General features: G+C 40.8%; 1 protein-coding gene across 2 annotated transcripts in view; it reads right to left on the bottom strand.

Moving 5' to 3' along the window:
- DGKB (diacylglycerol kinase beta) overlaps positions 1-22,511 on the bottom strand; it is an 895,737-nt gene that overhangs the window by 563,870 nt on the left and 309,356 nt on the right. The window lies entirely within an intron of this gene.

Raw genomic sequence — 22,511 nt, 5'->3', positions numbered from 1 at the left:
TAGCACTGAATCCGGCATTAGATACCTGCAAAGGGCACACAAAAGTTAGTAAGAAACAGAATAAATATATAAATATAATATTGAATCAGCAGACAGTAGTTGATACCTGGAGAGTATTACATTCGTCAGGGAGAGATAACACATATTATTCACACCCACACAATAGATATTCTAGGATTGATTATATATTTATACAGATGCAGCAGCCATAATTTTAACAAATCAGGCGGTGTATACCTCAGAATACCCATGTCATGGTGCAGGATTTCTTCCAACCGTACCGCCTTAAGAGGCGAGTGCATAAAATGGCATTTTAGTGTTGTGGCTTTTAAACACCTGAAATTGACACTGGAGCACAGTACTGTACACATTACAATTCATTAATTTCATTGCATTTAATTGCACACAATCCATGAAATTCAAACAAAGCAACCGCGATAAACATGTGTGCCGGGGGCGATTGGCTGCGTTCATGCCACGTGGAGTACAACAGCGCACACAAAAACGACGTCATGATTTGTTAAAATAATGGCCACTGCAGCTGTATATCAAACCAATGTGAACTAAATACGGAAAATTAATATTGGCAATATTACGTGGTCAGACCACACACCAGTAACTTTAGAAATAGATATGGGAGATGGATCCACACAGAAAGGTGAGTGGACATGGAGACTGAATGAGTCCTTGTTGAATAATAGTACTGTTTTGATAATTGAAGAGGCGCTAAAAATTATTTTAGCCAAAAATAATATAGGAAATACAGCTCAGCCACGTTATAACGCGGTCCTCGGGGGCCACCCGATCCGACCACGCTATAACCGGGTTTGCGCTTATTTTTTAAAAATAGGCCGCCGCACATCTGATTGGGAGGAGGGGGGAGGAGGGAGGAGGGGGAAGTAGGTGGAGTGAGGCGCCGGCAGCCCCACACGATCCCCCAGCAGCCACCGTACTTTCTTAGCAGCCCCCGCACTTCCCCCAGCAGCCCCACACGATCCCCCCAGCAGCCCCACATGATCCCCCAGCAGCCCCACATGATCCCCCCAGCAGCAGCACACGATCCCCCCAGCAGCCCCACACGATGCCCCAGCAGCAGCACCACCAGATGTAGGGGGGTAGTGGGGTGCTGTGTGCCTGCATGTGTCGGTGTGCTGTCTGTGTGCCTGCCTGTGTCTGTGTCTGTGTGCTGTGTGCTTTCCTGCGTCTGTGTGCTGTCTGTGTGCCTGCCTGTGTCTGTGTGCTGTGTGCCTGCCTGTGTCTGTGTGCTGGCTGTGTGCTGTCTGTGTGCCTGCTTGTGTCTGTGTCTGTGTGCTGTGTGCCTGCCTGTGTCTGTGTGCTGGCTGTGTGCTGTCTGTGTGCCTGCCTGTGTCTGTGTCTGTGTGCTGTGTGCCTGCATGTGTCTGTGTACTGGCTGTGTGCTGTCTGTGTCTGTGTGCTGGCTGTGTGCTGTCTGTGTGCCTGTCTGTGTCTGTGTGCTGTGTGCCGTAAAAAAAAAAATCCATTTTGGGGTCCACGCTCAAACCGCGTTATTAGTGGATCCACGTTATAGCGGGTTTGAGCCGTATTTCCCCAGCAATTTTATGGGAAGCACATAAAAGTGTAATAAGGGGGGTTTTATCCAACAAGCCTCCCTTAGGAAATAAGTAAGAGAAAAATAAATTATTAAATGAAGCAAAACAATCCAAGAGCTGGAAACAAAGCATAAGCAAACAGCAGACAGGGAAATATTAGCAGAATGAATAACCACAAGAGGAAAGTTTAATTTATTAACATCTCTGAGGATAGAAAAGTCACTGGCTTAAGCACAAATACTATTTGAAAGGTAATAAAATGGATAGATTACTAGCCAACCAGTTAAAACTGAAACAAAATCAATATAATATTAGCAATATTCGGAAACAGGATGGAACAGTATCACAGGATCCAAAAGTTATCACGGAAGAGTTTAGATTATTCTATGAGAAGTTATGTAATATAGGAGCCACACAAACTAGGAAAAAGGATCAAATGGGGAGGACATAGAGAATTTTATGAAAGACATAAAAACTAAAACAATTAATACTGAAGCGAGGACTAAGCTGCGATAACAAGGGAGGAAATAGAAAAAATGATACAAAAATTACCCAGTGGGAAGAGCCAAGGTCCTGACAGATTACCACATACGTATTATAAAAAATGTACTAAATCTCTCATGGTATACTGTATATCCAGGGTATGTTTAATACGTGAATAAACATGTATGTGTCCCAACAGGGGCAACAAAAAGATTCCCATATATTTTCACTCATTCAGTAAAATATGTCAATGGTAGGAGTTCATGGACTCAGAGTATGAGTCATAAGAAAAGTAACTGTGGTAATGTAACCCCTGAGGTACTCCGAAATATATATAAAAAAAGTTTTAATAACATATGTAAACAGACACTGTGAACTTATATATACAAGTGAATGATAAAATCCTCAGTGGTGGATGTGGAATCAAAGTAAAGATGAGACTGTTGAGGTGCTGTAAGAAGTAACCTCACAGCATAATAGGTGTTAATGTGTGTGTATGCTCAGATGTATCAAGACAGGATGGTGAAGTCTAATACCAATAAACAAAACAGTCTTTGAGGGCAGGTGTATTACACTTCAACAGGTATCTGCTTGTATATATGCTGGGTAGCACCCAGAAACAGCAATATAATAACCTGTGTGTAGGTGCCTGGAGTGCAGCCCCCTAGAGAATAGGGCTAGATCTCCTCTGAATAAGCAATACACAACATACACATGGTTGTAAATAGAAAAGGCACTAGGTTGTAGTGTATATACATGTCTCTCTCTTATACTGTACTTATAAATAAGGATATAATCCCAAGGTGAAAGTCACATTAAATTCATCAGTATGTATCCTAGAAAAGTGACCCAACTTATGATAGTAAAAACACTTCTGTCAGCATAATAGAATTGAGTGTAAGATTCAGTATATAAATCCAGATATAAAGTCTTGGCCCACCCTCAGAGTGGTCGAGGTAGTATAATCCTATGTTGACCACAGAGATGCACAAGGGTGACAGCAGAGTTCTACAAATTGTGGGCATTGAATGGATCCCTCAAGGACCAAGAAAGGGCAATTGGGACACACAACTGTTGCAGAAGGAATGTAAATGGATACATAAACTTCAGACCCTTAGCCCAGCAGGCCTAAATGAAGGCTTCATTTTTTCATCATTTCTATAAATAGCCCACTTTTATCAATACCCATAGCACCATTTCACTGAAGCCCAATTATATTTCAACCATCCCCCCCCCCTTATCTGGAGCCTTTAGACTATGGACCTTTAGTATTGGGTCCATATATATATATATATATTTTTTTTTTTTTTTACATCACCACTAGCACTTTATATACTTATTACATATTATATATGGATGTTCATTATACCAATGTGAGAATATTGACCTGATTCTCTCATTCCATGCACTGTTAGTCCACGTGGTACTGGATATCTTCACGGATCACCTATTTCATTATTAACCCCCTCAGTACATCAGAGGAGTTGCTAATACACACGCATCTTATAGAGAGTTTGGGATTTTCTTATTGGGGATCCAGGTATACAGCCCTAAGATTGATTAAGTCCGTATTGACATTAGAGGCAGACAATATAACTGTTCACTCAGTCCTACACCCCCATTATCCATTTATGTGGGTCTGCACATAAAAATTGAGTTATATACTAGTAACAGTGTTTGCCCGGGCCCATCTCATATTGACCGCCCTCTGTGGACAATGACCCCTGTTACATGAAGTGTAGTGTGGTGCACCTGCTGGCTTACAGAATCCCTGAGTCTCCCGCGATGGTGAGGGGGATGGCATCAGGACTGGCTTATGAGGTAGTGCTGAGTTACAGCGCCTCCATCTCTTCCAGGCCCCCAGCTTGGTAGGGAGGAGTCTCTGAAAGAGAACCTCTTTGTGCACCTTCTTCCCAAATGACTCCACAATCAGGACAGAAGTGTTCTTTATCTTTGGCATCCTTTATTATCAGACACAACAAAATAAGCAAAACACCAGCACTCCTAATAATAACTAATTAATAATGTGTGAGGTGCAGTAGGGAATAGAGAGTAATGTAAAAAATACTGACAGAACAGCGTCCCAGAGGGGCGTTTGAATCAGTGAGAAACCCTATAAAACAGCACTCAGACACATGAGATGTGTGTGAATTAATACAGGTGAGAGCTAGGATATCCAAATAAAATGGGTGATATGATGATAATAATTAAAACACTTCAATAGTACCAAAATGTATAAAGCACAGGGTGTTAAAAATACCCCAAAGGGCCAAGCTACAATAAATGAAGCTTGGGTAGTCAACCCTAAAAAAGAGGGGAATGACTAAGGCAGAGATGCCTGACAAAAATAGGATTGTGAGCCTACTACAGTAGGAGGAAGAAAATTCCTAATTAAACTCCCCCCTCCCACGACCACTCTACAATTGATATCTATATTAATGACCAATCAGGTAAGTATGTTAAGATGAATGCTTATATTCATAGGGTCACTGCAATGGGATGCACAATGCGTGCTAGATATACACAACAAGCCCACCAACTATCATATTGTGGGTAGGTATGTAGGGCAAAGGTTTATGCTTTGTAGCAATAAACACTAAACACACAACAAAACACTGGAGTGCTAGTGTGATACTCCTGCATGAATGGTGAGGAGATAAGAGACCCATACACTAGCAATAACAAAGTATAATACTTGCGTTTGCGAATGGTCTCTCAAAGAAGCTCCTACATATGCTCCCAATGCAGTGTACATATGAAAACACACAAACATAGTGAACTGGTGGTCACTTGTTCAAGTATTAGTTACATATGAAAACAGTAAGCTCAATCCATAATGGAGTCCATGTAATGCTCCACGTGAATGCCCATGGGGTAATTAGCGGCAGCCCCCAACGGCCGTTTCGCTTAGGCGCTTTCTCAAGGGGAAGTGAATGAGGGGTGTCGCTCACTGATCTTTATGTGCTGGGAAGGGGGAGGAGGGAGGGCGGGGAATAAGGGACACATCACAACCTCCTCTAATGGCAGGCTCGCAATTGTGTTTTAAAATATATATTTTTTTTTTTTAAAACACACACATAAACACTGACATTTCAAGCTATTAGTGGTTACAGTGATCTGTTTTTACCATTCTTTTTATCCTTCTTTATATTCCTTTCTATAAATACACTTTGTCTCTAATGTGCACTCATGCACAATTGATTGTGGTGCCTTTAAAGTGTTCAATCACCTTGTCTGCTCACTCTTATTACTGCCTTAAGCAATTCAACTGGTGATTATCATCTCACTGACAAGTCTTTGCAAACGCTGGTTGAATGATTGTAATTATGGCTCTGTGTTGATTGGCCCGTTGGCTAGCCAATCCCGCAACGCTTTAGGATAAGGGAGTATTTCTACCTTATTACTATAGACCCGCCTTCACGAGCCTGCCATTGGAGGAGGTTGTGATGTGTCCCTCATTCCCTTTACTAAGAAGGGTTAGTTCCTCATTATTAAGCTCAACGTTTGATATATTTATGATCCCACTAATATCATCTAATTGGCTTTCTTCCTCTTGTATGACGACCCCTTTAGATCTCCCCCTTCTGCCCCTTCTTGTCCTCTGTCGTTTTTTGACATCGTGAAAAAGGAAGTCATCTGGCCCTGTGTAAACTCCCGTTGCTCATCTTGCTTTTTGCCCCAATCAGACCGTGGTTTTGGCCCTTTAGATTTCTTTGAATTTTTGGAAAACATTTCCTCATTTTCTCACACATTTTGAAATGACACCGAATGTCCCGAAACCTCATTTTCTGGTGCATCAGATTCCCCACTGGTGGTAAAGTGGACAGATTTATTCTTGAGGATGGATTTCTGGAAAGGGGTTTTTCTATTCCCTTTTGCAGGAGTGGAGCTATTTATTTGAGAGGGATTATACGGTCTTCTGTTGGTAATGGGCTTCTGCCATACATATATCTGATTCTTTATATAGTCCTGTTTATCCCTCTCAAATTTTGTTTCCTTTTTCTGCATAATTTCCTTTTCCAGTTTGGTTATATTTTTAGCCAATGCTACATCCAATTCCAGAAACCACTCCATTTCAATATACTCATGAAGCTTTTTCTGTAAAACATCAATATCTTTTTCAACCTGCTGTTTCTCCTTTGACTTAAAGGTAACAATCAATGCCATTAACTTGAAAGAGCACTCATCAAGTGCCTGTTTCCAACTAACTTCAAAATTGTCCTCCTGAGATCCGAATGTGGGGGACTTTTTAATGCGAAGTCCTCTCGGTATACGCTTTGTTTGAATATAATTTTCAATAGATATTATATCCCAACACAGTCGTATTCTAGTTGTAACCAATTTCTCAAATCGTATAAACTTGTGTTTTAAATCAGTGGTACGGTATCATCACATTCCGTATCCAATGCATTATCAAATACAAGCTGTGCCTTTTTCAATCTGGAAGTGTTGTCTGAACAGATAAAAGCATAGCTGGAGCTTTCCAGGGGGGCAATGTACTCTTCTGTATCAGTATGATCCATAATGTAAAGTCAATTACATGTATTAACCCTTTAAACGTAATTCAACAACCCTGATACTACCGGGTATATGAAAAAATGGGGTAGATAAAGAGTATGCAAAACACGTGAAAAAAACTCCTCCTGAATGTATAGCAATATGTAGACTAGTCACTCGAGTAACCGGATAGGTAGAGAGACAGTGATGTAGAAAAACAGTGCTTCCGAATAAGCCAGCCTTTAAATGTATAAGAATAGCGCTGGGACCACTCCAAATATGCTTCTATAAATTATAATAACCCTAATAAGGGTGGGGGACTAGTACCTAGTGCCATAAAACACCAATAAGCAGTACATAAATTGTCCCATACAGTGAAAAATGAGGGTATCACCCCATAAATGCAACTCACTGTGAACTTCCAAAATCCGTAGGAGCAGTCCCAAAGCAGCAATCAGCAGCGTGTAATCCACAGGCAGAACTGAGCAGGAATGGACGAGAAAGGCAGTGCACTGCCAAGGAAGCAGGAGGAGGCTCACGGTAGCATAAAAACACTTTAATGTGTAAAAGGATCAAACATAGCCCCCCACAACAGCAGCAGGTAACACACCTACGTGTTTCAGGCTATAAGCCCTTTATCAAGGTGTATAATGCTCCACAAACAAGCCGATATTTAAATACAAGCGCTGTCCACGCTAACGAGTGACGTCACAACCTCTAGTCCAATCCGCTAGCACTTCCTACGTGCACACTTTCTAATGGGCTGGAGGAATTATGTCAATTTCAACAAACTTTATTGAAATACCAGCATGTCCCACTATAACATATGGAGTGTGTGTGAGATGTTAAAAGCACTCTGATTGGTTGTTATGTATGGGCGCTCTGATTGGTCATTATTGAGTTCCATGAAAATAACTTTATTAGAACCTAACGAGAGGATTGTGACGTCAGTCATTCGGCTATTCACCCAGTGCACAAAAATTATAATAAACTTTAGCAATACAAAAAAACTTTATCAAAACAAAAAATGAAAAAAACTAAATATTAAAAATTAAAAGAACAGTTCCTAAAAATACATATAGGAAAACAATATTCAAAATAAGGCACAAATTATAACAGAAAAACACAAAAAAAAACAGATTAATTAACATTCTCCAAGATCCTGGAAACACATCAGTACAGTACATATATAGAAAAAAAGAACAACATCTTTATTAGTCATGTCAATAACAACCTCATATGAACTGGTGTGTGGATGTAGGTACCCGTTGGGTACCTGCCTAGCTACTCCAGTACCCATGTGCTCCTTGGCGTAGTGAGTTGGAGCGGGTCCCATGCAGCGGGGCCTCCAACACAAATCCCTTCTCTCCTAAGGGTCCTGATCTGCCTCGTGAGGTGAGCTTCAGCTGGAGTGTCTCACTCAAGTGTCCCTGAATACTGCAGCCTGGTCCCAGGTCACAGAACGCTGTGTGGCCATCTGTCCACTGGCGTAACAGTGGTACTAAAGGGGAGAGTCCCTATCTGGGGCCTTACCTATAACATTGAACTTAGGTTGGCTCAGGAACGAGAGAAAGAAGAGAGAATAGAGAGAGGAGAGAGAGAGAGAGAGAGAGAGAGAGAGAAGAGAGAGAGAAGAGAGAGAGAGAGAGAGAGAGAGAGAGAGAGAGATAATCTTTCCACCACATTATCAATTTGATATATTTATCCGAGGCAGCACCCTGCCCATCATAATTCTTTTGTTGTGCAAGATTAACCCCCCTCCCATTGTGGACCAGCTTCTTCAGCATCAGGGGCTCTATCCCAGATCATCCTTCACTAAAATATCCATCACGGTGATTCTTTCAGCACCATTGGGGGTGAATATATTGCTGTGATGGTTATATAAGGGAGGGGAGAGAGGTACTGTATGATATGGAAGCTGAATACCGTGTAATGACCACCACGGGCTAAGAGACTAAACAGAGGCAGAAGATTAGATGGCACCAGCAAAAGTAGCCCAGCTGCATCAGAGAAATCATCAGTGTAAGCAAGCCTGGCTACTAAATTTGAGTCTTGGGAATGAATGATGATCATATTTGTAACATCTGTTTGATAGTGCAATCATATTTTATCCTAATACTTTGGAGTAAAACATACTCCAGTATATTCTGCACTTTTCTCAGTCTCTCATCATCATCATCCATCATCCATCATCCATCCTCCATCATCATCCTCCATCATCCATCTCAAAGACTTATGAAAGAAAATGTTCTGAAGAGCCTGGATATATTTGAGTGCATAAAGTACATTTAAAAAGCTATGAAACTATTTTAAACTACTAAGAAAATATTAGTCTTTCTTTTTTTGCTGGACTACAGTGTGGTTGCTCTCCTACAGTAATTGGCAGGATTTCTATATGAGATGGACTGCAGAGTCTTTTTGGAGGAGCAGCACAGTCCAAGTTTTTGTATATTATTATTATTGATTTTTGGTGATTTCTCCAAACTATTTCTCTATTGTATCACCGTTTATACTTGATACCACGTGTATTCAGTGGAGTCATGGCAGCATTCTTCTTTTTGTGTGTCCCTACAGTCTCTTTGCATACATCCATATGCTGTGAACAAAGAAGATAAATACAGTAGATATAAATATTTACATTAGTTTATGGAACTATATTTGTGGATATCAAAAGTTTTTTTTTATATATATATAGAATTGTATATTCCACCATTTTGATTAAATACTGAAGCCAGTAGACACCTTTCCATAGATATGAATCTTAATAATATTTAAAAATGACCACTGAAAAAAAGGAACTGAGTACTAAAGATATAATAAAATATAAAAAGCCTGTGTGTGGAACAAGCATAAAAATAAAGGTTGGGTTAGGATTTAAAAAATGCTACTGAGACAAAAGATATTGAACAAATAGGGATGAAGTATTTTGATCAAATACATTTTAAAATTGATTAGAACATAATAATAAGACAATTGGCATTTTACAAATTTAATATGATTTTACCAGACTAATTAAAAAATGAAAATAAACTATTCATTGGTAAAATTTAATAGTTAACAGAAAACAAAGCAGAAGCAAAACACTACAAAAACAAAGTGATATTTAAAATATGCATTTTCATCACTTGTGAAGCATGTTCACACTAATACAGTATTCTGTAGATAAATGTAGAAACATTGCATTGATATTTTAAGTGTTTCTGTGCCCATCTTGTTATATTATTTGGGGTTGGTGTCCATTCTACTGCCTGTTTTCTATGTATTAGTGATGAGTTCAAGTGTTTTTATATCTGAAGTTCAAAGACAAGAGGGGAGTTAAAACGACTGCTTTTTTTATTTCTGCATGATTGGAAAGGGCACATTTGCATTGCATATGTGGTGGAAAAAGCCTTTGAAAAACAGTCAGGGTCTTATTGTGTTTAACAATACTTATGTTCCACAGTTTTTTGGTGTCAAGTAAAATGTCTATAGAGAATTTCTAGAAAATAGCACAGGGCTCAACAATTATTAGTCAAAAAGGCAAAAAAAGTAAAAAATCTCTCTGTGTATACATGCACATTTTAAATGTAGGCAAAGCAGGTTATGTAATGTTATGTTAGGTCTATAATATAGATTGGACCTTTCCATGTTAACAACCTCTGTAAAAGCTTTGTTTAAATCCTTTTTCTGGTAACCCCTGGCTTCAAACCTCTGCATCAGATCCTGGGATTGTTTGATAAAATCATCGTGATAGGTACAAATTCTTCTCAGTCTAATGAGTTGACTTTTTGGTATGCTTTTAAAACGTTGATACATGGAAAGGTCCAATCTATTGGACAGGGTCCACAAGAAATCAAAAATATACCCAAACTCCCCGTTTCTTGTACTACAACACAATAACCAAGCGAATAATATCAAAGCTATATTTAAGAAACATTGGGGGGTCTTAGCAGCAGATCCGATGTTACAATCCATCTACGAGGAAGGACCACGAATAGTCTTCATGAAGGCCAAAAATATTGCCAACCATGTCTCTAGCAGCCTATTTGTATCCACCAAGATTCCAACGGTTAAATTACCTAAGGGCAGTTACGTTTGCTCTAAATGTAAGATATGTAAACATATGAATAGCAAGACAGATTTTTGTTCTAAACAAACAGGTAAAAGATATCATATAAATTCATTTATCAATTGCGATACCACTTATGTAGTGTATTTGTTAAGCTGCGGGTGCGGCAAACAATATATAGGAAGGACTATAAGAAATCTCAAAGTTCGTATCCTTGAACACTTAAGGTTGATTATAAAAAAAGATATTAACCATCCTGTATCCCAACATTTTAGTAATTGTAGCATGGGCGATTCTACCAACATGTCCTTCATGGGCATTGAGCATGTGCCGAACCCAATTAGAGGGGGCAACAGATTGAGTATTTTGAATAGAAGAGAGCTTTACTGGATATTCACTCTTCAAACCCGTATCCCGTATGGTCTAAATTCAGACTGGGATTTAGGTTCTCTTCTATTCGATACTTAAGTTCTGTTTGCCCACTGGAGGAGTACCCCTCTTTCAAACATATTTTGTGTTTGAATATTTGTTAGCAGCACGTGCACAGATCATGTAGCTCAGTTGGTTACAAACCCTGGATAGCGTAATTACATATACAATATAGAATATATAGCCTTAAAAGATTTCATCTCTATATGTGTATTTAAATAATCATTCGCTATGTAACTGGTTTGCAATCCTAAATTCAGTCTCATTCTCTCATAGGTTCAGAACTTACCTGTACTATGGTAATATTAAGTTGTTTATGCCAAGACATACTATTATCCATAAAAGTTTCTGACACCTACACTACAAACATTACACAAATTCATTAAGATCGAATTGAAATTATATTCTCCAAGGTTGTCACTCAATCATGGATTGATCATATATTGATCAATTGCCTTCATGATATGTTGTTTTTTAAAAAGTTACCATTATGTTTTAATCATTTTTTTATTGTCTTTTCTTGTTTTTATTTTCACTGTTGTTTGGAGAGTGTTATTGTCTATGTTAATAAAGTTTTCTCAAATTGTTAGGAATAAACTTCTTACCCCCCTGGAGTAGTTAAAGTTCGCGTCTGGCTCACTCGGCATAACATTCAAAAGTCACATGGTGTTGGAAGATTAGCTGAGCAAATCGACTTGGGTGTCCTCTGCTTTATGAAACATGGCTTTCCAACGGTTTCCCTTGGTGTTATTGAAAGCAGGAAATCATCTATTGTATCCTATTGGACAGTGATACCAATGCGTCTTTGCTTCTGTGCTCCCGCCGTTGTGATTTAGAAAACATGCATGTAATTGCTCTGGGATGCCACTATCCTGCAGGTCAGTTATAGCATGGGGGCTCATAGCCACAAAGTCATCACCGCTGTCTGGGTTGTTCTGTGTGCTTCCTACCATCTGGGTACTGCATGCAGATACATGGGGGAAGGGTGATAGAGGTTTCCTTCAGATTTCTTGCTCTGCTGCTGTGTACCAATATTCAAAGAGCGAGCCACCATGACCCTCACTATTTGGTTCATCCTCTCCAAAATATAGTCAAATTTCCTTCCATCGTGACCAGTTTCGTGACCAGTATCTGCTTCAGATGTGTTGGCAGAGCACGATCAATGGCATGTCTAGCCACAACTGTACATGCATCATGTACAGTATCATCACACCTGTACATTACAAAGTCACTTGTCATTGCAAACTGCATTTGATCAAGGCACCAGTTATAGCTAGACTGGAGTTCTGTATTTTGTGGGTCGTTGTGCTGGGTCAGAGTTGGACTGAGCTGGAGCTGGGTCTGGGACAAGGTAAGCAGGGACCGAGTTGGGCTGAGCTCGGTGCAGGGCGAGCTATGCAGGTTATGAGTTGGTCTGGGGTGGACTCTGGGGTTAGGTGAGCAGAGCCTGGGGTGGGATGTACTGGGTCCGAGGAGAGATATGTGTGATGGTTACTTGTGTGCAGAGTCAGCTTTTATAGGCACATAAATGGCAAGAGTTTTGGCTTTATTCTTCTTTTTCCACATTGGTCCTAGAGTCTTGCCCTTTGAAGTTTTTGGTGCTGCCTTGTTTTCTTTTCCCACTTTAGCCTTTGTATGAGAAGTTTTTGGGGTCGCAGGTAGTCTTGTATCAGCAGGTATCTTCTGCTTTCTTAGGCTCCTAAGACTGGTACTACATTAAGAATGTTCTTGCGTCTGTAGAAGCTGGATGGATCCATCATTGAACACAAAAGTTATGAAAAAGATCAGTGAGTATAGCAATTCAATTTCTGTGTGAAGTTATGTACAGTATCGCTGACATCCCCAGGGGCCACATTCAGCACAAGGTGTTAATGTTGGGTGGGGCTGAGTTGGTGATTGGTTGTCTAGTGTTGTAAGGTGTCAAAGTACGAGCATACCTGTACCTATATATTTACCTATATAATACTATGAAGATGCAATACACATTCAATTCAATACACATTAATTAGTATTTCAGAATATTCTGAACAGCAGCCATGACAAAAGTTTTTTACAAAGTAACTAGCATTATTATAATGCACTTGTACAACAACGGATTCTCAACAAAGGAAATCCAACAGTAGCTATGGCAAGGGGACATTCCGGTGACACTTTACTGTGTTAGATATCATGCTTTTGGGCAGACAAGAGGCCTCTTAAATAGCTTGATGGTTTCCATGGTGACCATGCTAACTGTGATTTTAACCATTTCTAACCCAGGAAGTGTCGTTAAAGTTTTCAAATGTCAGATGCTATGTGTGTTTATTGAAGTTTCTAGGGATCCTTGAAAGACACTACAGATGTTTTGATTCTCTTGGAAAATATAGAATGGCAAAAAGACTATATATTAGTCACCTCAGATGTCACTTCTTTATGTGGAAGTGTGTAAATTGGGCCTGAGAATTGGATTATGGTATGGGGTTTCTGAGACACATACTCACTGAGACTACTCTGGTGATGAAAGGGTTAATCAGTTGTTGAACAGTTTGCAAGGAAGGTCTGAGTAGAATGGGGAAAAGGAGATAGTGGGCAGACTAGACTGTTTACCAAAAGAGAAGGGTTACTGTTACCAACTTCAGGGTCATATGCCACTAACATGATTTGACAGTTGTTTTCATAGATAGTGAAAAAGCAGAAATGGTTTCACTTGGCACAATATTTGATTATATTCCTTATATGGGCAGTACATTAGTTTAGCTGTATAACAACTGCGTAATATACTCGGTGATTTAGATATATCCAAGATGTTTAGTGCTTTAAGGGTCAGACCAAGTCTGTGAGATTTTATCATTTTGGTCTGCTTGTAAATTGCTCATAATAAAGAATTAATTACATATTTTATTCTACTCATCTTTGGACAATCCGTTTTTGGTTCTAACTACCACACTTATATACCTCTATAAGACATAGAGAAAGATGTGAAGATGTAAAAAGAGCGTAGAGAAAAACCTAGAAATACCAAATGCATAGTCAAATGTTATATTACAATGCATTGATTTTATCTTAAAACAAAACATTTTGTGGTTTGAGGGCTCATTCTATTTGCAGGACTGAGGGAACAGCAGAACATGCAAAGCTGCAAATTTAGTTATAAAAACAAAGATGTTTTAAATCTAACACCATAAGGAAGGAATTTAAAGTAGAAAACCCCATAAACTGGAGGACAGTTCATGTGGTCAACGTATATGTGAGCTCCAATATGTAAGAAAAACAGTAAGAGTGAGAATACTTGAACATTTTGGGAACATTAAAAATAAATTAATGACACAGTAGGGCCTATTCTAGTTTCTTCGAGAAGTGACTTATCAAGGATTTTGGGCACTTTGCAAATGAGTTTGCAAGTATAGCTATTCATAAAGCTTTGATAACATGGCAAACTCGAAAAGTGCTTCTCCCTGATCGGTAGCATTCCCACTCAGACAAAATGTGGGAGCTCAAAAAATGCTCAAACGCGCAATTTTTTAAATATTGAGCAATTCTACTACTGTAGCTCCGAGATTCACATTGCAGATGCAACCCGCAAGCAACTCACAGGTTCTGATCGCGGCCACCTCAAGGGGGGCAAAATAGGATCTGTGATGTTACTCTGAAGAAAAAAAATATTTTTACTGCATCGTATTGAAGCCGGGTGTCTCCAGAACTGACGCATTAATATTAGCTCCTGCTTCTATCCTATGTAATACAAATACATTTACAGGTAGCTTAATTACCTTAGCGGCTAACCGCTAAGGTAATGAAGGGGTTAAATACCAATGCTAGTTTATTGGGGGTAGAGAGGGTGGGTGAAGGTGATATTTGGTCTGTGGCGGGTGTTTAGGCCTACCGTGAGGAGTAAACACCTTCATTACCAAAGTGGTTACCACCGCTATGGTCGTGAAGGGGTTAACTGCTCCCGCAACCTTCCGGTAGGCCTAACCACCCTCCCTGGGGCAGCTACCCATTTCACTCACCCTCTCTAAATTAAAGAAACCAGGTACTCTGGCTTAACTCCTACATTACCTTAGCGGCTATCCGCTAAGGTAATGACGCTGTTTTAATGTTATTTTAATAACAAAGTATTTATAGCAGGGGTCTCCGGGGCTAAACCGCATTAATTTCAGCCTCTGGTATGCCCTGCTTCCTGAGTTACAGGCTTTGATATGGGGTGCCGGTATCCCTGCAAAGTTTAAATGTCCCGGTCACTCGGGAAGCAGGGGGTCCATGCGGTGAAAATAATGTGGTTCAGCTCTGGAGACACCCTGATTCAATACTGTGTTATTAAAATCAAATAAAAATAGTGTGATCGCCAGTAAGAGCTGTGCAGGGTGATGCAGCTCTCTCAGTGCAGCTCTTATAGATTGCAGATGCACGGCAGAACTTAGAAAAAGGCCTAGATAAAAACTTTGCTATCCCGTGCAGTATTTGTATTTTCCTACCTCACGGTTTCCGACTTTCAACAACTCTTTCTGAATACCGTGATAATACAAATATCAGACGGTTAAGTAGGATCATGCCAAAACATTCGATTTGGCAGTGATAACATCAAAACTACTAGAATAAGCCCCAAAGTGTCTAACATTTTTCTGTTTGCCATGTCTCAGATTCTAAGGGATTATGATTCATGGGAATAGAGCATGTTTCATCCCACAGGAGAGGAGACAGCAATTTAGAATTTATGAAAAGAGAGACATTCTGGAGTCACCAGTTAGGCAACCTGACCCCAGCCGGATTAAATGTCGATATTGAAATTAGAGCTTTCTTATTGAAATTTTTATTGTATCTTTTAGTATAGTGGAATTAACATATTCAAAAAGGTTTTGTACCTTTATACCCAGGTCTATATACTGTACCTGTATTTTATATATTTCAGTTATTTATCTTAATATTACATTGGTATCATCTGAGAATCAATTTTCACATTTTAAATGTATATATTAGTTTTTTAGTGTGTGTAACCCCTCTTTTTCTACACTGTTCTCCCTTTCTCTCACATCATTTGCCGTATATTATTTGTTAATTTCATCTAGAGCAATTTCTCCTTTGGTGTCAGTGTTCCTTCCCCCCCCCCTTCCTTTCCCCTCCCCTTCCTCCGTTATTATATCTCTACTAGGATATCTAGTATAGTACTCCCGGATAGCGATTAGAGGATCGAGTTTGATACATGTCAACCTAAAATGTATCTACATACTAACCTGTTATATAGCTAGGCACTTTGCAACATTAGTGCTCAAATGTATAAAATGTTACCCTTATTTCTCAGAAACAGTTGGGGTTTTTTTTGTCTTAAAATTAGAGAATAAACATTTGTTGCTACTTATGCTTATTCTTTTATTGTAATGGAGTACTGTGATGGAGCACAGACTAACGGCCAATCTCACTTCTCCCAATTCTATCCAAAGTCATGGAAAAATGTGTCCACTCCCAATTAAGCGATTTCTATACCAAGACAAATTTCCCTAGCCAATTCCAATCTGGGTTTCATCCCAAACACTCCACCATAACTACCCTGCTAAAAGTTTGCAGGGAAATCCAGTGTGGAATGGAAAGGGGACAACTCACTGGTGCAGTATTCCTAGATTTTGCAAAGGCTTTTGACACAGTTGATCATGCTATCCTGCTTAACAAACTCCAGAGCTCTGGAATAGGGAAGCATGCTTTAAACTGGTTTCAGTCCTACCTATCAGGAAGATCCCAACATGTGTCCATCTCAGGCTCTAACTCCAACCCCCTGGATATCACCTGTGGTGTCCCGCAAGGCTCTGTTCTGGGGCCCCTACTCTTCTCAGTGTTCATTAATGATATTCCCACAGCTTGTAAGGAAGCCTCAATACACATGTATGCAGACGACACAATCCTATATGCACACAGCCATAGCCTCTCCGACCTTCAACACATACTTCAGTCTGACTTTTTGAGACTCGAAAACTGGATTTCCCAAAACAAACTATTTTTAAACACTGACAAGACTGTAACAATGGTATTTGGGACCAAGACTAAATTTTTAAAGCTTCTAGTGACTGAGCTCCTGATTAGAACCAACGCTAACACCACCCTAACCCCTGTCACTAGTTTTAAATACCTGGGCTTATGGTTTGACTCCCACTTAACATTCGGGATGCACATTGATACCCTGACAACCAAGACCTATGCCAAACTAGGGGTACTTTACAGGAACAAATCCTCCCTAAGTCTCCTGGTCAGAAAGCGTATCGCACAGCAGATGCTAATGCCAATTATTGACTATGGAGACATAGTATATGGCTCGGCACCTCAAACCCACCTTAGCAAACTTGACACCCTCTACAATTCAATTTGTCGTTTTGTTCTCCAATGCAACTACAACACACATCAATGCCGATATGCTCAAAGAATTAGATTGGTCATCACTATGCTCAAAGAACTAGATTGGTCATCACTAGAGTCTAGGCGCAAAGTTCACCTTTCCTGTCTTGCCTTTAAATTCTTCATGGGCAAGCTACCCAGCTATCTGAACAAGCTCCTCACCCCTACCACTTGCAGCACTTATCACCTGAGATCAGACTCCAAAAGACTGTTCATGGTCCCAAGGCTCAAGAAAGTATCCGGACGTTCCTCCTTCTCCTACCGTGCACCCCAAAACTGGAACAACCTACCAGAGACTCTCACATCCACCACCAGTTTAAGTTCTTTCAAATCTAAGGTGTGTCTCACATTTTAATCTAGTCTGTAACTGTTTCATACGCCCATAATATATATTTTCTTTAACTGTGCACACAATGTCTTGTATATAATGTATACCCTGTTCATTTATGTAACTGAATTTGTAACCATGTATTATTTGTTTTATTCTGTGCCCAGGACATACTTGAAAACGAGAGGTAACTCTCAATCTATTACTTCCTGGTAAAATATTTTATAAATAAATAAATAAATAAAATAATAACGTTCATAAAGTTTTTGCTTTCTTTATTACAGTATGTACACTTTTTAATATGCTGGTTCCTTTAGCCTTTACCAAATGAGGAAAATTGGGCAATAAATGAATTAATGGAAGTATAAGATATGACAATGAACTCCTTCGCATGCAGTCTGTCTGCATAAGCAATGGCATGGGACTTTACAACTATTTTACAAATATTACTGGTCTTTATCATTGCAAATACCCAATTGACCTCAGGGTGGTGAAGACGTAGATAATCCAATAAACAGTTAATTATAAATTGTTTGCACTTGCTCCAGTAGCTGTATTCTGTCCAATGAACAAAGTAGATACGATTTAAAAGAACAACCATTTTTATGTGACCATAAACTCCTAACAAAGCCGTTAAGCTGTGAAATGTGTGGAGTGAGTGAGGGCTGTCTGGACCTGTGAGAGAGAGAGACACTTCTATTGCTGTGCTGTGCCAATGTGGAGGAACATCCGCTAGCTATACCAGGATGTGCAAGGACTCGACGGAGAGATGCCGGCATCCGAGTGTAAGGTCCGGGGGAACACCTCTACCTAAGGGGGCTCCTCCGTGACTTTGCTTACCCGACATGCTCAGGCTCTGCTGTCTCGCCGCCGCGAGCAGCATCCTCCTTCCTCTTCTCTGATCCCCGCGGTGGTTGCAGAACGTGCGCATGCGCGCGCAGGACCATGCACTTTTACGTCCTCCTGCAGGAGGAGCTCCCGCCCCCAGCTCAGGCCTATACCAGAACGCCCCTGGAGTCATCTGTCCATGGACTTTGTGGTGGAACTTCCAACCTCTAAGGGGATGAACACCATTTTAGTTATCGTGGATCGTTTTTTCCAAGCAAGCCCATTTCATCCCTCTCAAAGGGCTGCCCAATTCCGCCACTCTGGCAGACATTTTTGTTAGGGAAATATTCCGCTTTCACGGAGTTCCTCTTTCCATCGTATCCGATCGAGGTACGCAATTTGTCTCAAAATTTTGGCGGGCCTTCGCTCGCAGGATGTATATCACCCTCCATTTTTCTTCCGGGTATCATCCCCAAACTAATGGGCAAACCGAGAGAACGAACCAGACATTGGAGCAATACCTCCGATGCTTCATCGCGGAGAGCCAGGACAATTGGGTAGATTTACTTCCATGGGCAGAGTTCTCCCATAATTCTTTAAAGAACAGCTTCACGCGGAAATCCCCTTTTTTCATTAATTATGGTTTCCATCCGGGTCAGCTTCCCATCACCTCAGTTCCTTCTGGAGTTCCAGCGGCAGATGACCGAATCAAGGACCTTCAGGAATCCTGGAAAAAGATCCAAGAGGCTTTGGGAGAGGCAACCCATAGACAAAAGGCACAGGCAGATCTTCACCGCCGACAGGCACCAGTCTTCAAGTCAGGAGATAAGGTCTGGCTCTCCTCCAAGAACATTAGACTGAAGACTCCTAGCCACAAACTGGCCCCCAGGTACTTGGGCCCATTCTCAGTAGTGGAACAGATAAATCCTGTGGCCTATCGTCTTGAACTTCCTCCATCCATGAGAATACCCTCCGGTTGCCGGGGACACGATCGGGCCGGTTGCCAGGGACGCGAGCGGGCCAGTTGCCGGGGACATGATGGGGCTGTGGCTAAGGCCGTGGTCGCGTCGTGAGGGTCCCAGAGGCTCGGGAAGCAGGGCGTCGCCATTGTTATTGCTGTTGCGCATGCGCAGGAGCCAGCTAGCGCGGGAGGCCCCCAAACAGCTCGCGCATGGGCAGTGCAGGACTGTCAGTCCCCAGGGTGCCTAGGGGCAGAGCCACATGACCCCAGGGAGCCAATAGGGCTGGAGGATGACTCTGCAGAAGCAAAGGGATACATAGTGTGGGTTATGGACTACGCAGTTAGTCAGAGCCAGGAGCAGCCAAGGGAAGGAGGTAGGGTACAGGAGTCAGTGACTCCCTGTACTAGGCCAGCAACCCCAAGGGCCCGAGATAGCCCTGACTCACCCAGTAGATTGAGTGTTGCCAGGGACAGCCTTCAGGTTAGGGACCCTGTCTCTTACATCAGTTGGAGCTGGGGAGCTGTAGGGGAAGGAAGGGTGTAGGGAGCAAGTGAAGCTCCCATACCGCGTAAGGTCCCCTATATCCCAGGTAGGCCCCAACTCACTCTCAGGCTATTGGGTAATTGACCAGGGACGGCCCTAGGTTAGGGACGCTGCCCGAAGGGTCGTGAGGTGCCTTATTGTCCGGTCACAGCGGTCAGTGCTGTGAGGGCGGACAAGCGGGCTTAGTGTTAAGTTGCAGTGCGTTGCTGCAGGCGCTGCCAGTTATCAGTTACTCAGGACTGGGAAGAGTTAGGGTAGCGGAGCAGGCTATTAACCCCTTAGGTCCCAGAGAGGTCCTCACTCCCCAGTTTGTGGTGCTACAGGGACAGGCCCTAGGTTAGTGACCCTGTCACAGTAGCTCTAGAGTTAGATAGGGACACAGCGGACGCTGCGTTTTCCGTGAAGAGGTTCGGGCTCAAGTCGGGATCAGACGAAATCACCGAGCAACAGATCCTTTGCGAAGCCGTTGCACTGGAGTGCTCGGGCAGGTACTTTAAAGCCACAAGTGCACCAACTGGCCATTAGCTTTAATAGTGACTGCGCAGTCACCCATATCCTCTCTCTGCAAGAGTGTGGGACATTGTGTGGGGATCCTATGGACACGGGGTGGGATCATCCGGTGTTGGGGAAGCGTCCTGCGTGACGCCGTAGTCAGTGTCGCCTCTAGAGAGGGACACCCATATATATTCTATGTTGACAGTATTTGTTTCTTATGTTCCCAAGTAAAAGTATTAGTTATTATACATTACGGTGTGCGAGTTATTTTTATATGTGTCCTGCGAGGAACAATTCCTGCTCTGCTAGGAACCATCGCAGGTGGAGGCGCTGCACCGAGTATAAGGTTACACTTACTCCTAATATAATTGTCCCAGGTTCCCCGTGGCAGAAGCTCAGCCCTCCTGTGAGCGAAGCAGGTAAAGCACCACAACTGGTAACACTGTATGTTCTCCGCACCCACACTATATCTGCGATTGGGTGGGGTGGAATACCCGTTACACTTATAATTTTCTTCAGCAGAAGCAAATAAGTTAAAGTTTTATTTTAAGAGGTGATTGACCATTTGAAATGAAGCTGCTTTTACAGTACATAAATACTTGCAATACTGTAGATACTTCTTTCCCACTATGCAAATGCCCCATTAACCAGAGGCTTTTTTTATATTACACATCAGATAATGAAGGATCATAGTGAGAACATTCCTCTGATCAATTAAAGTTTATATTATTTTAACTTTTATTTACAGATAAATAACACATGTAGCTTCAGTTTTATTCTCACATCACTGTATAGCTATCAAGTATACAATGGTTAAAGAAACAAAATAATATCTTTAACAGTTTAGTCCACCTCCTTTTAGAGATTCAATTCAAATAAAGTGTTTAAAACATGCATACATCTATATAAGAATAACAAAAGGATATCCAGCATGGCCTATTTTACAGTTGGCAGTTAGTATAGAAATGTGTCACTATTTATACTTTCTTATAATAGAATATGAACAAAGAGAAGCCGTTTCAGTATCTCCTTACTGTATTTTTTTAATGAAATGTTAAATACGCTTTAAACTACAGGTTGTTATCTGCATAGTAAGACAAAATATAAAATGTGAAGGTAAAAAATATTTTTACTTGATAATTGCCATTTTATCCTTTGTCTAATAAGTAAAAGTATCACAATGATTTCAAGTATAGATTTGGGTCATATACTTCACATTACCTTTGAACATTTTTCTCCAGTGCAAATGAGACCTTAAGGTCTGATTTTGCATTTGACACTTAAATATGTGCGACAGAAGTCATTATTAATACTCATGTTTTTGCAGCATATAAACCACATCGAAGTTCTTAGAAAAACTTTTTATCAGAATTTCTGGAAAGGTAAGAAATAAGCTCAGTAATGATCCCTTTTTATTTGCCTGATAGTGATATTCTCCATATTAGAACTGAACCATGCACAGATTTGAAGCTGTGTTTTCTTTCAACAAACGTATTACATTTAAAGCTTATTCATCCCAATTGCAAAGACAGCCTGAGAGGTTGGAGATCTAGATTTACTTGCTGATTTATACAGTATATCAATGACAAGATAAGGGATTAAACTGAGATAGTACAATATGATTTCAGAGAGTTGAGGAGAGTTCTTTGGCAGGTGACTTTTCTAAAGACCTTTACTAAAAGGATTGCGGTCTTTGGCACAGGGGTAAGGGTGCTTCCACACATGGTTGAAAACATTTTGCAGAGGTTAGATTTGACTTCATTGAGTACGCCAAGAAATCCTGGATTTCATGGAATTTGACAATCCACTCACAATAGACCTGTATTGGCACTAATATGAACATATGGGTAAAGAGTCTTTGGCAGTTATTAACTGCAATAGCGCTGATCGGGACACTATCACATGGAAACTACCTCTTAAGTCAATATACAGTAAGTTTCTGTAACATAGTCCCTTGATTGGCACTA

Source organism: Ascaphus truei, chromosome 2 (genome assembly GCF_040206685.1).
Source record: "Ascaphus truei isolate aAscTru1 chromosome 2, aAscTru1.hap1, whole genome shotgun sequence".
Taxonomy (NCBI): domain Eukaryota; kingdom Metazoa; phylum Chordata; class Amphibia; order Anura; family Ascaphidae; genus Ascaphus; species Ascaphus truei.
Note: the sequence above shows the minus strand (reverse complement) of the source record. Positions and strands in the feature narration are given on the sequence as shown.